The sequence below is a fragment of the Ailuropoda melanoleuca genome, chromosome 8 (genome assembly GCF_002007445.2).
Source record: "Ailuropoda melanoleuca isolate Jingjing chromosome 8, ASM200744v2, whole genome shotgun sequence".
Classification (NCBI taxonomy): Eukaryota; Metazoa; Chordata; class Mammalia; order Carnivora; family Ursidae; genus Ailuropoda; species Ailuropoda melanoleuca.
In genome coordinates this window covers 24,599,598-24,614,246 of record NC_048225.1, presented here as the reverse complement: position 1 = coordinate 24,614,246, position 14,649 = coordinate 24,599,598, and the positions used below count along the sequence as shown (strand labels likewise).

Here is a 14,649-nt window from a genome sequence, read left to right as displayed (position 1 = left end):
ACATTTTTCAAAGAGCTGGAACAAACAGCCCTTAAATTTGTGTGGAACCAGAAAAGGCCCTGAATCACCAACGAATTGTTGAAAAAGAAAAACAAAGCTGGGGGCATCACGTTGCCAGATTTCAAGCTATGCTACAAAGCTGTGATCACCAAGACAGCATGGTACTGGCACAAAAACAGACACATAGACCAATGGTCCAGAAATGGACCCTCGGCTCTTTGGACAACTAATCTTTGACAAAGCAGGAAAAAACGTCCAGTGGGAAAAAGACAGTCTCTTCAATAAATGGTGCTGGGAAAACTGGACAGCTACATGCAAAAGAACGAAACTTGACCACTCTCTCACACCATACACAAAGATAAACTCCAAATGGATGAAAGACCTCAGTGTGAGACAGGAATCCACCAAAATCCTAGAGAAGAACATATGCAGCAACCTCTTTGACATCAGCCACAGCAACTTTTTTCATGACGCATCTCCAAAGGCAAGAGAAACAAAAGAAAAAATGAACTTGTGGGACTTCATCAAGATAAAAAGCTGCACAGCCAAGGAAACAGTCAAAAAAACTAAGAGGCAGCCCACGGAATGGGAGAATATATTTGCAAATGACACTACAGATAAAAGACTGGTATCCAAGACCTACAAAGAACTTCTCAAACTCAATACACGAGAAACAAATAAACAAATCATAAAATGGGCAGAAGATATGAACAGACACTTTTCCAATGAAGACATACAAATGGCTAACAGACACATGAAAAAATGTTCAAAATCATTAGCCATCAGGGAAATTCAAATCAAAACCACATTGAGATACCACCTTACACCAGTTAGAATGGCAAAAATTGACAAGTCAGGAAACGACAAATGTTGGAGAGGATGTGGAGAAAGGGGATTCCTCCTACACTGCTGGTGGGAATGCAAGTTGGTACAGCCACTCTGGAAAACAGTGTGGAGGTCCCTTAAAAAGTTAAAAATTGAGCTACCCTATGATCCAGCAATTGCACTACTGGGTATTTACCCCAAAGATACAGACGTAGTGAAGAGAAGGGCCATATGCACCCCAATGTTCATCAGCATTGTCCACAATAGCTAAATTGTGGAAGGAGCCAAGATTCCCTTCAACAGATGACTGGATTAAGAAGATGTGGTCCATATATAGAATGGAATATTACTCAGCCATCAGAAAGAACGATTTCTCAACATTTGCTGCAACACGGATGGGACTGGAGGAGATAATGCTAAGCGAAATAAGGCAGAGAAAGACAATTATCATATAGTTTCACTCATTTATGGAACATAAGAAGTAGAAAGATCGGTAGGAGAAGAAAGGGAAGAAGAAAGGGGGGTGGTAAACAGAAGGGGGAATGAACCATGACAGACTATGGACTCTGGGAAATAAACTGAGGGCTTCAGAGGGGAGGCGGGTGGGGGAATGGGATAGGCTGGTGATGGGTATTATGGAGGGCACGTATTGCATGGTGCACTGGGTGTTATACGCAAGTAATGAATCATGGAACTTTACATCAAAAATTAGGGATGTACGTATGGTGACTAACACAATATAATAAAAAATACTATTAAAAAAAAAAGAAAAACTAAACTTCAACCTATGGAATGGGAGGAGATATTTGCAAATGACATATCCAATATATCCAAAATATATAAAGAACTTACAAAACTCAACACTCAAAAACCAAATAATCCAATTAAAAATGGGCAGAAGACATGAGCAGACATTCTCCAAAGACAACATACAGATGACCAACAGACACATGAAAAGATGCTCACCATTACACATTATCGGGGAAATGCAAATCAAAACTATAATGAGATTTCACCACACACCTGTCAGAATGGCTAAAATCAACAACACAAGAAACGACAGTGTTGGTGAGGATGTAGAAAAAAAAGGAACCATCATGCACAGTGGGTGGGAATACACTGGTGCAGCCGCTCTGGAGAACAGTACGGAGGTTCCTCAAAAAGTTAAAAATAGAGCTACCCTACGATCCAGCAATCACACTACTGGGTGTTTACTCAAAGAATACAAAAATACTAATTCAAAGGGATACATGCACCCCTATGTTTATAGCAACATTAAATACGTACAACAGCCAAATATGGAAGCAGCCCAAATGTCCATTGACTGATGAATTGATAAGGAAAATTGGTGTATATATATGTAAGTAATATATACTTATATACACATATATATCTAATATACAATGGAATATTACCCAGCCATAAAAAAAGAATGAAATCTTGCCATTTTCAAATGACATGGGTGGGACTAGAGAGTATTATGCCAAGCAAAATAAGTCAGTCAGAGAAAGACAAATATTGTATGATTTCACTCATATGTGGAACTTAAGAAACAAAGCGGAAAAAAAGAAAGACAAATCAAGAAACTATAGACTCTTGGGAAGCCTGGGTGGCTCCGTCGGTTAAGCATCTGCCTTTGGCTCAGGTCATGACCTCAGGGTCCTGGAATCGAGTCCCATATTGGGCTCCTTGCTCAGCGGGGAGCCTGCTTTTCCCTCTGCCTGCTGCTCCCCCTGCTTGTGCACTCTCTCTCTTTCTCTCTCTGTCTCTCTGACAAATACATTAAAAAAAAAAAGAAAAGAAAAGAAACTATAGACTCTTAACTATAGAGAACAAACTGTTAGTTACCAGAGAGGAGGTGGGTGGGGGATGGGTGAAATAGGTGATGGGGATTAAGGAGTGCACTTGTCATGATAAGCACTGGGTGATTAAAATAAAAACTTAGAAAAAAAAAAAAAAGAAATGACCCCTACCCTTAAGGAGTTTATAATCTAGTATGGAGCTATGTACCTGTGAAAGATTGAATGTCATGAAATATACTGACTGCAATCCTGTAGTCACAGAGGGGGCTGGCATTGGAGCCGGGCCTTTCTTGATTGATTCTTTCATACTGTCCTGAAAATTAGGCAGTCTTACTGGAATCCTGAATTAAAGACTGAAAAACAAATCTGGGCTAAGTTCCATGATTTCTCAAGAACTAATAAAGAACACTGGCCTCTGAGTCAGCTGACCTGGGGTCTAGCCCATGTTTTGCTATGAACTTACTCTGTGACCTTGAGCAAGATATGTAGTCTTTCAGGATCATAACTTCTTTGTTCAATGGTAGTTTGGAAGAGGTCATCTCCATGGCTTTTCCTAGCTCTCAAATCACTTTCTGTGTTTGCTCCTAATACATCACAAAAATGAAATGAAACACGAAGAGGACAGAGCACGTTCAGACATGGTGGGTGAAGAATGGAGCTAAAGTTGTGGATGTCACTAGCGGAGACAAGCAGTCACTTCAGCATGCATTAGAGCAGGAGGGGCATCCCTGGACTTGAAAGGTTGGCTTGTTTTTTAAGCAACAAGGAACAAATTTCTAATATATTTTTCCTTCCTTCTGTACTATCAGTGAACTTGTTCAGCATTTACATCAGTGAACAAGATGGATGCTGGGCCTTCTACTGCACTCGGCAGGTGCTTCTTGACACATGCAAGGTCTTACTCCCAGTTCCCATAGGGTTTTTGAAAACTCATCCCTTCCCTCAAACCTGAGTTCACTCAACTCTGGGTAAACCTTTCCTTTGATTCCATGAACATAATTGAGACTATAAGTCGCAAATCACCTCAATTTCCTCTTTTTCACCTACAAATTCATATATATCCACACCTATTCTTCTCAAATTCACCCCTCTGATAGGCCAATCTTCCATCTGTGTCCTCTGGGTCAACTTTTATTACTCATGAACTTCTCTCACTCTTTGTTGCCTTCTACCCTTCAACTATAACCAGGCCCAAGACTTTTCCCACACAAAACAGTAAAAGAAAAAGCAAAAAGAAACCAAAAAGTCTGCTTTGGCCCTGGATCTCTGAAGAACCACTGTACATCTCTCTTCCTATTTACTATTTCAAACATAAAAATAATATGGCTAATGTATATAAAAGTTACAAAGAATGACTTAACTGTGTCCCGTGACCCAGCTTAAGAAACAGAACATTACTAACATCCTTGGAGCTTCCTGTTCACACCTCCTTGATGGCTTCTCCCCTTCCTCTCTCTTGAGAAGTAAACATCATTTTGGATTGTGTGTTTAGCATTCACTCACTTTTGTTTTACTATATACTACATACATTTACTACATATGTTATCTCCAAACAATATAACAGTTTTGCAAATTTTTTAAAATTTATATATATACTCAAAATATGTGTATCTTTTTCTCACCATCTCCCCTAGTCCAGAGCCAAAATGCCTTTGCTAATAGGCTTATTTATAGATAATTAAAAACAATCTCTAATATTAAAATTCTTTGGAAAGTTAGTAATTATTGAACTAAATTGCCACTTACATGAAATTTTCTTTGGATAGAAAGGAATTTTGATGGTTTTGTGTAATACAATCAAGCATTGTCAAAATCATTTAAATTTCTTGGAAAAACCTGGAAAAACAATTGCTTTCTCCATTTACTTCTCCTTCACCACCATGACACTGAAATTGTATTCACAGATGTCACCAAATGTTCTCCATATTGTTTCATCAATGGAAATCTTTAAAATGTTATCTGAATAGACCTCTCTTCTGTTCTTGTGCTAAGCTAGTTGAAGATGTCACTTAGTCACTTATTTTTGGAATTTACCTTCTGTTTTTGGCTTTCACGATATTCTTCTGTCCTGGCTCTCTTCATCTTCTGTAATCTTCCTCTCCTTTGAAGGATTCTCTTCTTTTTCCTGTCTCTTAAACACTAGCAGACTTTGGTCCACTGTTTTTCTATATACCTCCTTCTTGCAAGAATGCATACACGCCCATAGTTCAATTACCACCTGCACGCTGAGGACTCTTATCTCTAACCTTGACCTCTTCCCCGAGTTTCAGACTCATATAACTAACAACCTGCTGAGCCAACAGACACACACAGACACACAGAGATTCTTCTTAGACGCCTCAATGTCAACATGTCCCAAACTGAATTCATTATCTTCCCTCCCCACCAAATTAGCTTCTGTTCTGTATCTCAACCTCGGGTGACAGCTTAACATCCAGTCACTCCTAAAGTCAGATTCCTAGGACTCATCCTAGATGCCCCTTCATCCCCTACTCTGCCCTGCAGTGTCCTAATTTCCCAAGAGACTAAAATACTCTGCTTATTTTGCTTCCCTAAATTTTCAGGTGTTCTCTGTTTCCTTTCTATTCCCACAATAGTTATCTCATTTAGGCTCTCATGGTCTTTTGCTTTGACTACTGCAATGCCTATAATCCTGTCATCCATAAACCCTTCTCCCACCCTGCCACCAGCATCACCTACCTAAAATGTGAATCCGACTACACCACTATAAAATTAAAAATATTTCACTGACTAACCACCACACCGGCGCAGTCCGCCCCTCTGCATGGCATATACCCAGAACCTGGCTCTTGGCCTGTCTCTTGAGCTTCATTTCCCATTTCTTCCCACCACAAACCTTACAGTCTACACTTTGTTCATGCTTTTTCCTCCACCTTTTTCAGTGCTACCATAGTACCTTATACAAATCTTGATTTTTATCACTTAGCTTGTCATATGAAAATTACACATTTACATGCCTTACTCACTAGACTACAGGTACCTCAAAAGCAGAGATCTTATCTGCTTCATCTTAAACTTCCCACGGCTTAGCACAAAGCCTGCCATATAATAATAGTTCTTGATCTGAACTGAACTGATTCAACTTCGCTGTAATCCTGAATGAGGAAATGAGCTCCTAAATCTAGCCATTAGTAAGGTTGCTGCTAACATTACATTTTCATAAAATTTTTAGAGCTAAATGAGTCCTTCAGAGATCACCTCATACTATGCCTCTTAGACCCATGATGGGTAAGCCCAAAATATCTGGAATCACATGACCAACATGGTTATCATCCTGGAGTATCAATTTCACCTCAAGATTTTGGGGAAAATGGTTTTCATGTTAAAACAGATAGAGATGGGGGCGCCTGGGTGGCGCAGGAGTTAAGCGTCTGCCTTCGGCTCAGGGCGTGATACCCGTGTTCTGGGCTCGAGCCCCACATCGGGCTCCTCCGCTGGGAGCCTGCTTCTTCCTCTCCCACTCCCCCTGCTTGTGTTCCCTCTCTCGCTGGCTGTCTCTCTCTCTGTCAAATAAATAAATAAAATCTTTAAAAAAAACCAGAGAGATGTACTTTGGGGTAGCATATACTTTTTAGCATTAAGAGAGACTGTAGCTTATGCTGTGCTGGTTTCAGCCAAGCCTCCATGCCACGAGAGTACAAGTTCTGTGGTGATGATAGCGTTTGAGAAACACAAATTTACAGATCACTGTTTTACAATGATCTTGTACTTTAGCTCTTGTTCTAGAGCCTTCCATATAAAAATAAACAATCCCAGTGGGAACAAAGCATAGAAACGATCTCAACAACAGTCAGAAGAGAGAGATTTTTCATTCTGCACCTGGGTTAGTTTAAAAAGATGTCTGCCTGATAGGCAGGGTAGGTCTTCTGAAATTAGCACATCACTGTGCTTTGTGCAAAATATACTACATGGCAGATGAAGGTAGGGGAGAGGAGGCAGAAAAACAACATTAGAACAGAACAAAGAGAAAGTTTGGGTCAAAATGGGGGCCAGATCAAAGAGTGGAAAGAAGCAAAGGACAGTACAAGTGAGGCCTGGAACATGAGGTGAGAAAGCATTCAAATAAAACTGTGCTTCAAGATGGAACCAGATGGAGGGTCTTTGGTGATGATCTAAGAAAATATTACATCTTCAGTAAGATGATATGGGGAGTTTTCACCCCTGGAAATTCTACCTGGTAGAAGATCTTCCCAGTCTGTTTTCCAACATATCTACACATCAAATTCGAGAACGAGGTATCATCGTCCAGAAAAAGTGACATAAAAAGATGCAAAGGAAACAGAGGAAACAGCAAGGGGACCATTAGGAAGGGTTAATTTAAAACGGGTAATGGAGTCAATTTGATTCAAGCAACACTTATCCAGGGCCTCTTGCGTATCAGCACGGTTCTAGGTGCTGGAGAAAGAGAGATACCAAGGTTGAGCCCCAGCCTGAAAGGGCTTTGCAGTTTTCTTTGAAGGTGCCTGAGAAGGAAGAGCCAACAGTAGAAAACCTGGTATCTCATGCCTAGGCTTTCCAATGAAGACGTCACTGAAAGCTAAACAAGGAACACATATTATCTGGTGCCTTTACATGATCTAAAACTTCTTCGGCAAAGAAAGAGTGCTGCATCTGCCCCAAGTTTGAGTTATCACATGCCAGGTTGAGCAAAGAAAGAAAATAGTATGGATTTGGAGAGCGACTTTCAAGGGCAGAAATTTTCTCCCAAATTCTATAAGACATTCTCTAGAGATATTAGAAAAATATTTTCTCAATATAACCTCTTAAAGAAAAATACTAAGCTAATTATAATTTTCCATCTTAATTAAATCTTCTTCTTAACGACCTGTTAAGGGGTGCCTGGGTGGCTCAATCTGCCACCCAGCTCTTAAGCATCTACCTTCAGCTCAGGTCATGATCTCAGGGTCCTGCGATTGAACACCCCCACCCCATGCCTCTCTCTCCCTCTGCCCCTCCTCCCCGCTCATGCTCTGTCTTAAAAATATATATATATATATAATATTTATACCATATATATGATGGTAGAAATGTAGAAATCTAATACAAGGGTTGGAAGATTTATTAGAACTAAAAGATGAGGGGCGCCTGGGTGGCACAGCGGTTATGCATCTGCCTTCGGCTCAGGGCGTGATCCCGGTGTTATGGGATCAAGCCCCACATCAGGCTCCTCCGCTATGAGCCTGCTTCTCCCACTCCCCCTGCTTGCGTTCCCTCTCTCGCTGGCTGTCTCTATCTCTATCAAATAAATAAATAAAATCTTTAAAAAAAAAAAAGAACTAAAAGATGAGAGGTTTTTTACAAATAGAAATAGAAAAGATAAAATAAAATAAAATAAGAGGGCATATTCAAGAGCTCCAGCATCTAAGTAATTTAGTGTAAGCTGCAGAAAGATGAGAGGGCAGATTCAAGAGATCCAGCGTCTAAGTAATTTAGTGTAAGCTGCAGAAAGACAGAACAAAGGAAATTATGCAACAGAAGAAAACTGAGAACTNAGGTTTTTTACAAATAGAAATAGAAAAGATAAAATAAAATAAGAGGGCATATTCAAGAGCTCCAGCATCTAAGTAATTTAGTGTAAGCTGCAGAAAGACAGAACAAAGGAAATTATGCAACAGAAGAAAACTGAGAACTGAAGAATATGATTTTTAGATTGAAAAGGCCTTTAAAGTACCTATAACAATGGGAAAAAAGAGCCAAAGCCAAAATCCACTAACAACATCATGACATATCAGAACACGAGGAATAAACAAAAGAAAACCCTACAAACTTCCAGAGATAAAAACAAAATACAAGGGATGGGAAATCAGAATGGCATCAACTTCTCAACCGAGCTATCAAAAGATAGAGGAAAATGGAGCAATGCTTTCAATATTCTGAGGGGCAGTTAATTCCAATTAATATCCTATATTCAGTCAAACCATCAATCAAATGTGAAGGAAGAAAAAGGACATCTTGAATGTACAAAGTCTGAAAACACACCCAGGTCTCGTGGGGCCTGCATCTTACATAATTTAGGGAGCCCCCTTTAAGAAAAAGTCATAAAATTACAAACACAAAATTGGGTGTGGACGTGAATATTTATTTAGATTGAGAAAAGAAATCACAACAAATGGGAGCCTTGGAGGTTCATTGCTCTTGCTTCTAAGATCTCTTCAGAAAATGTACCAAAAATGCTTCATAATGGCGACCTGACTTTTCCTTCCCACTTGTCAACTTGCAACAGTTAGCAGCCCTCACAGAGCTCACAGCCCCGTGAGCTTCTGTACCTTCGGGCGGGATGAATCTGCCTCTACCTCCACGCGCCCTTTCGCAGGAAGCTATGCTCCAGCAAAACCAAACTGAGTGAGAAGGCATGCAATCCAAGAATCAGAATCCAGTACAATCGACAAGGTGGCAGCTAGGGGAGCTCCCCGTGTAACAACGGGCTCAAAATAACCAGTCCCAGAGAATTGGGGGGGGGGGCGCCTGAGCAGGGATGTTTCCAAGAAAAGCAAATCAAACTGACGACTTACTTGACGCTTTATCAGGAGGAATTTTACCATCCTGTCAAAGTTTGAGTCAGAATTGTAATGAGTGTTCAAAAAACACCAAGCAACTGAGGAAGAGGTAGCAATTACTAAGTCCAGGGGATAGAAAAAGGTTGTATGAGAAAGGAAGTGTACAAATCATGGTTTATCACATAGCTGGGTTGGGAATAACATTTACAGAGTCATAATAATGTAAACACTAAACATCACTATATAAAAAAAAAATTTAGGTTGTAACTATATTGGGACCTTGCAAGAAAGGGACGCAAGTGTGAGAAAGAATAATGAGGGTCTAAGGGAGAGATCCTTATCCTCCCGGGCAGGAAGTCAGTAGATCCTATCCAGAACTGGGAAAAGGAAGAGATATAGCCAGTATTGCCATGTTATTTGGGAATATGGTGGTAAATATGATAGAAACATAGCCGTGAGCACTGAAAATATTTGCCTCTAAGGAGGTAGTTCAGTGTAGGCTTAGCACTACACTGAACCTGTGACTTTTAAGACTACATACTCATTTACATTGACCAAAAAAGAAAATTAAAAAAGAAAGTAATAGCCTCAAGAGGAATGAAGCAGGAAAGACTCTGGAAATAAAATGAAGATGCCTCTTCGAAACCACTCCCCAATTCAATGTTTTTCAAATTGTGATCGTGTGACCACCTACATTCAAATGATCTGGAGTGTCAGTTTATATAATTCAGATTTTTAGACTCATCCCAGACCTACACAATCAGCATTTCTTGTGTTGGACCTCAGAATCTATCATTTAAAAAAGTTCCTCTACACCCACTGCGTTATCTATTGCTTTTTTAGTAAACCGAAGAACAACCACAAAAAGTAAAAATAAAACAACAGCAACAATCCATGTAGAAACAAAGAGTCAATGACTCATAAAACATACTGTGCAGGTACTGCTAGTTGTATACCCAATATCCATTCTCCCCTTCTTCCTTAACAGAATCCCTCTTTTGTTGTACTGGCAACATGGCTGACTAAAACACTAAATTTGCTCAGGCTCCCTACAGTAAGGAGTGGCTATGTGACTTAGTTCTTATATGAATGAGGTATAAGAAGTCTATTGGGTGGAGCTTTCAAGAATGATCTTATTATTATAAAAACATAGGTTCAGCTGGCACATGCCTTCTGCCCTTCGTTCTGCCTTTTTTTCTGGTAAGCCCTCTCTGGAAAGAACAGGTGCCTGCTCTCAGTGAGGAGGAAAGCCACTACTAAGATTGGTGGTGCAGGAAGACAGTGGAATCTGACCCAGTCATGAGCGTCTCACCTCTAGACATCTAGCTATTTGAGAAAAACAAACTCCTCACTTGTTAAGTTACTACAGTAGGATTTTCTGTTACTTGTAGCTGAATGAAGTCCTAGTGACATCTCATACTTGTTCAAATGTTTATTTGATGGGTATTGAACACATTTTATTGAGTGCCTATTATGGGTCCTGTGCTTAGAATAACACAATGCGCCAGACCAATAGGCTCTTTCCCTCATGGAATGTGGAATCCAGTTAAAGAGAAGAATCTACAGATATTTGAGTCCAGGATTCAGGGAGGCTACGGTTTTCTATCACAGATCCCAAAGCAACAGAGTAAATCAAACTGAACCACATGATTTATATATCTAGGAAATCCTCAAGGGACCACATGCTGGAAAGAGTCTGAATATTGGGAGGCCTAGCTTTTAGCAAAGTAGGTTTGGATACTTGCTTAGTTTTCCCTGTATCTCCCCTTGTTCTTTGAAAAAACAAAAAGATTGGGCTTGATAATATATCAGGCTATCCTCAGCTCTAAAATATTTTTGCAGTTACACTGAACAAAGGTGCGCATGAAATCTACCTAACAAGAGTGTTTCTACATTTAGATTCTAAGAGTTCAAGTCAGAGACTATATTCAATAAAAGGTCAGGAGAAACAAATCACAAACAACTCCCCATTCTCAAACGAGCAAACAAAAAGATACCGTGTAGGGAGCTGAGGTATTATGGAAGAAGTTCTGGTTTAAGTCCTGGCTCTGCCACTTAACAGCTGGATAACCCCAGGCCAGATACTCAGTATTTCTTAAGTTTCAGTTTCCCCACTTATGAAATAAGCAATTACTTTTCCCTCACAGTGCTGCTTATGGAAATCGCCTTGTACTCCGTAAAGCCCCTTTTGAAGTGATACCAGCAAGATATTATCAACACCTTATAATATCTAAATCCTGGAAAGGAATGCATGAGTGTGCTTTGGTATCTTCAGCCTAAATTCTTTCTCACATAAGGCTGATAGATCTTTTGAGTTTCTCTGTCCCTTTCAGGAGCGTGGCCTGTGACACAGAGAAAATACAAGACAAAGAAAAAGATCTAAAATTCAAATCATCTCTTTATTTCTAGCCCCCAGTAAAGGTTTGGGGGAGAAGACTGGTTAAAAGGGAAGCTGAGTTCAAAGGAAGTGTCAGAATTACAGGACTTACTGGTTGCCTCTAATTGTTCCTACTGGATATTGTGTAGTACTGTGCATGATCTAGTTTTTGTCTTGCAACCTGTGTCTAAAAATAAATACAGATCAGAAATCTGTCTCGTATGCATCCATTAGTTGATGACACAGTGGTGACTTCCATTCTCTTACCCTCAATTATAAAAAGTTTTGCAATAACAGGAACTTTGGCTATGGGAGTGGTTCTACATATGGTAAAACTGCCCTTATCCATTTCCAACAGGCAAATGCGTTTGAGGAAAAGAGATAATCCTTTGATTATAACCAACATAAATAATATTTGTACTTTGACCAAGTAAGCATGGCAGCCGATGTTAACTTTCAAGTTAGCATACGTCTTTCTCTTTACTCCTTTTCTCTCCCTATGTCAAAGTGCCATTTGCTAAGATTAGGCAAGAGACACAACCAAGGACTGGGTGGGGTACACCCCAAATAGAATCACTGGCGTCAAACTCGAGCTTTGATAGTTTCACCTGGGTCATCACAACCATTGCCCACCAGAAGGGTGAGGGAGGAATCCACGTAATATAAGGAAAAACGCACAGCATGAGGTAAGTATGTGGTGGTACTGTCCCTACCTCCCATGGAAGAAGTGAGAGGAAACCAAAGTCCTTTAAAGGGAAATTGAACGCTTGGCTCTCCTAATACCAGAACTAATAGCGCCCAATCAGAAATAATGCTTCCCTTCTGGTTATGTCAGGCATTCTCGCTTGTAAAATAAAAAAACAAACCACATTCAATAAAGCCTTCGTATCAATTCCATGTCTTTTCCAGAAACTCTAGGAGCAGAGGGTAAGTACATCCTTATTAAGCGGATGAACTCAGTCATGAACGACGCCGGAAGTGGCCCCGGCCCCGCATCTCACGATGTGTATGACTCTCCTCCACGAGTCTGTCGTGGAACGAACTGCAGACTATACTGAACGGGTTGCACATCTGGTGAAACAGTACAGGTTTCTTAGGAACAATAAGCCGTACTACCTATTAAAGTGAATGTAAAGACATGGATAAAATTCTGACGCCGCTTTATGAGCCCAACAGAGCGGCGGGCGGGGCCTCGGCGCAAACGTTCGGGGATGCGAAGGAACATGGCGGCCACCGGGGAAATGGCGGAAGAGCACGTGAAGGAAATGGTCACTTCTCAGAAGAGGTGGCTGGCTAAAGTGTTTAGAAGATCTATTTCATAAAGGGATGGGCTTCCCTTTCTGAAGGGCAAATCCTTCCTACATCCAGGGCAATAGATCTCCAGAGGTTATCCTTCTGGACCCAGACGAGGTTCAAGGTCCAACGGCAACCCCCCAACCCCCGCTCTTCGTCCCCCTTGGCTCCTACCCGCTGAAGCAGTAGTGGAAGCTAAATCCCGACTCAGGGAACGTTATCAACCGCCTCTTATTACTGGATTCCGGGCTTCCGGACGGAAGGAGAGTCTCTGGCTCGTCGCATTTGTGGGTTGGCGCTCACGAGGACGGACGGTAGGGCGCTGAGTGCCCACGGAGACGTGGGGCCGACCTGTCTCTGGGCCAGACAGGAGCCGTCCGGGGCGGGGTGCCCTGGGATCCGCGGGGTGCCGTGGAGGGCGGGGGCTTCACACTTCGAAGCTCTGGCCCTGCCCCTGGGTCCTCCTGACTGGCCGGGGACGCAGCAGTTCTCATCCCGCGGCCGCCGGCGACCCGACACCCGTGCGCGCTCGGGGGGCTCCCGGATCAGCCGCCCCCACCCCTGGGCCGTCCAGCCCCTCCGGCTCTCCTGCGCGAGCCCCCTGCCCCGGCCGGGTCCCCCCGGCGGTCCGAGCCCCCAGCCCGCAGCGGCCGCTCACCTGCGCCCAGCGCCCCGGAGCCTTCCGCTGCTCGCGTCGTGCGCCGACTGCCGCAGCCGCCCGGCAGGTGCGAGCGGCCGACCGGCCCAGGCAGCGCCGCCAGCCGGCCCTCCCCACCCCTGACCGCCTCTCCCCGCCCTTGCGGGCGTGCGGGGCCTCCCGTCTCAGTGGCCGCACTTACCTCCACGCCCCTGACACTCCCGCCGAGGTGTTCCCTGGCCCCGAGACACGCCCTGAGGTGTGCTCGGACGGGGACCGGTGCCTGGGCACCCAAGGCGGACTGCGACCAACCGTGACCTCCTATGATGCAAAGCAGTGACAGGGCCTGGGAGGCGGCGAGGATTCGGGAGCGGAGGCTGTCGCAAGTAGGCTGTTTACCGAGCCAACAATCGCGGTGAACACAACGGGGAACTAGTCACGAATCTCCCTCCAGCAAAGGAAGGCTGTGTCATTCATCCTACAGATCTGCCGCGTGTGAGATCCGCACAGTTCTAGGTACTGGAGAAGGATCTGCGAAGGAAAGTCCCTGCTGGAAGGGGCTCGCTTCCTACGGAGAAACTTTCTATGCGCAACTTTCTTTGTAGTATCATGTGGTTCAGTGCCCTCATCTCTAAGTTAAGGGGTTGGCCTCCTAGTTTCCTGCTCTTACTCATAATACCCTGCGGAAGTTAAAAACTTCCCCCTTAGCAGAGCTAAGGCTTCACTTCAGACCTACTGATCAGAATTAGGGGACGAGGGAGGGCAGAGGACCTGTTAAAAGTTCCCTAGGTGACCACAGGAAGTCAGGTGGAGGGTTGAGTCAGCCTCCCTTCTAGATCTCTAAGATGCTTTCCAGCTTATTCCATTGTTGTCGGTACTGGAAACCAAGAAGGGCTTCATGGAAAAGATGCTCTATGTAGGTTTTAGAGAAAGGCGAAGGATATACAGGAGCAGGGCGGCAGGGGACACGATCCCACCTACAGCTTCTTTTGATCAAATAGCTTTTCTTTTCTATACAGTCAAAGGAGGCACTTCTGAGAATAAGGCATCAACCTGAGCAAATCTTTCCTCTATGAAAGTGAATGAGGCCTGGTAGAAGATAATGGCAGAGAGCCACCGCTATCAGTTAAAAGGCTAATTGAGCCACACAATTCAGGTGGATAATGTGCTGGTGCCAGGAGCTGGGAGAGCACTTCT

General features: G+C 42.8%; 1 protein-coding gene across 3 annotated transcripts in view; it reads right to left on the bottom strand.

The window, feature by feature from the left end:
• The window catches only part of TMEM45B (transmembrane protein 45B), a 34,646-nt gene extending 20,574 nt beyond the window's left edge, over positions 1-14,072 (bottom strand). Inside the window, exons 1-2 of one of the 3 annotated variants that reach the window (XM_034666080.1) lie at positions 13,655-14,072; positions 12,990-13,283 (exon numbers count right to left, since the gene is read on the bottom strand). The gene's annotated coding sequence lies outside the window, so the exon portion shown is untranslated. Of the gene's footprint in view, positions 1-12,989; positions 13,284-13,473; positions 13,616-13,654 lie in introns of those variants that run through there. The other 2 variants (XM_011221596.3, XM_034666081.1) reach the window with 2 other exon arrangements.
• Positions 14,073-14,649: the final 577 nt, after the last annotated feature.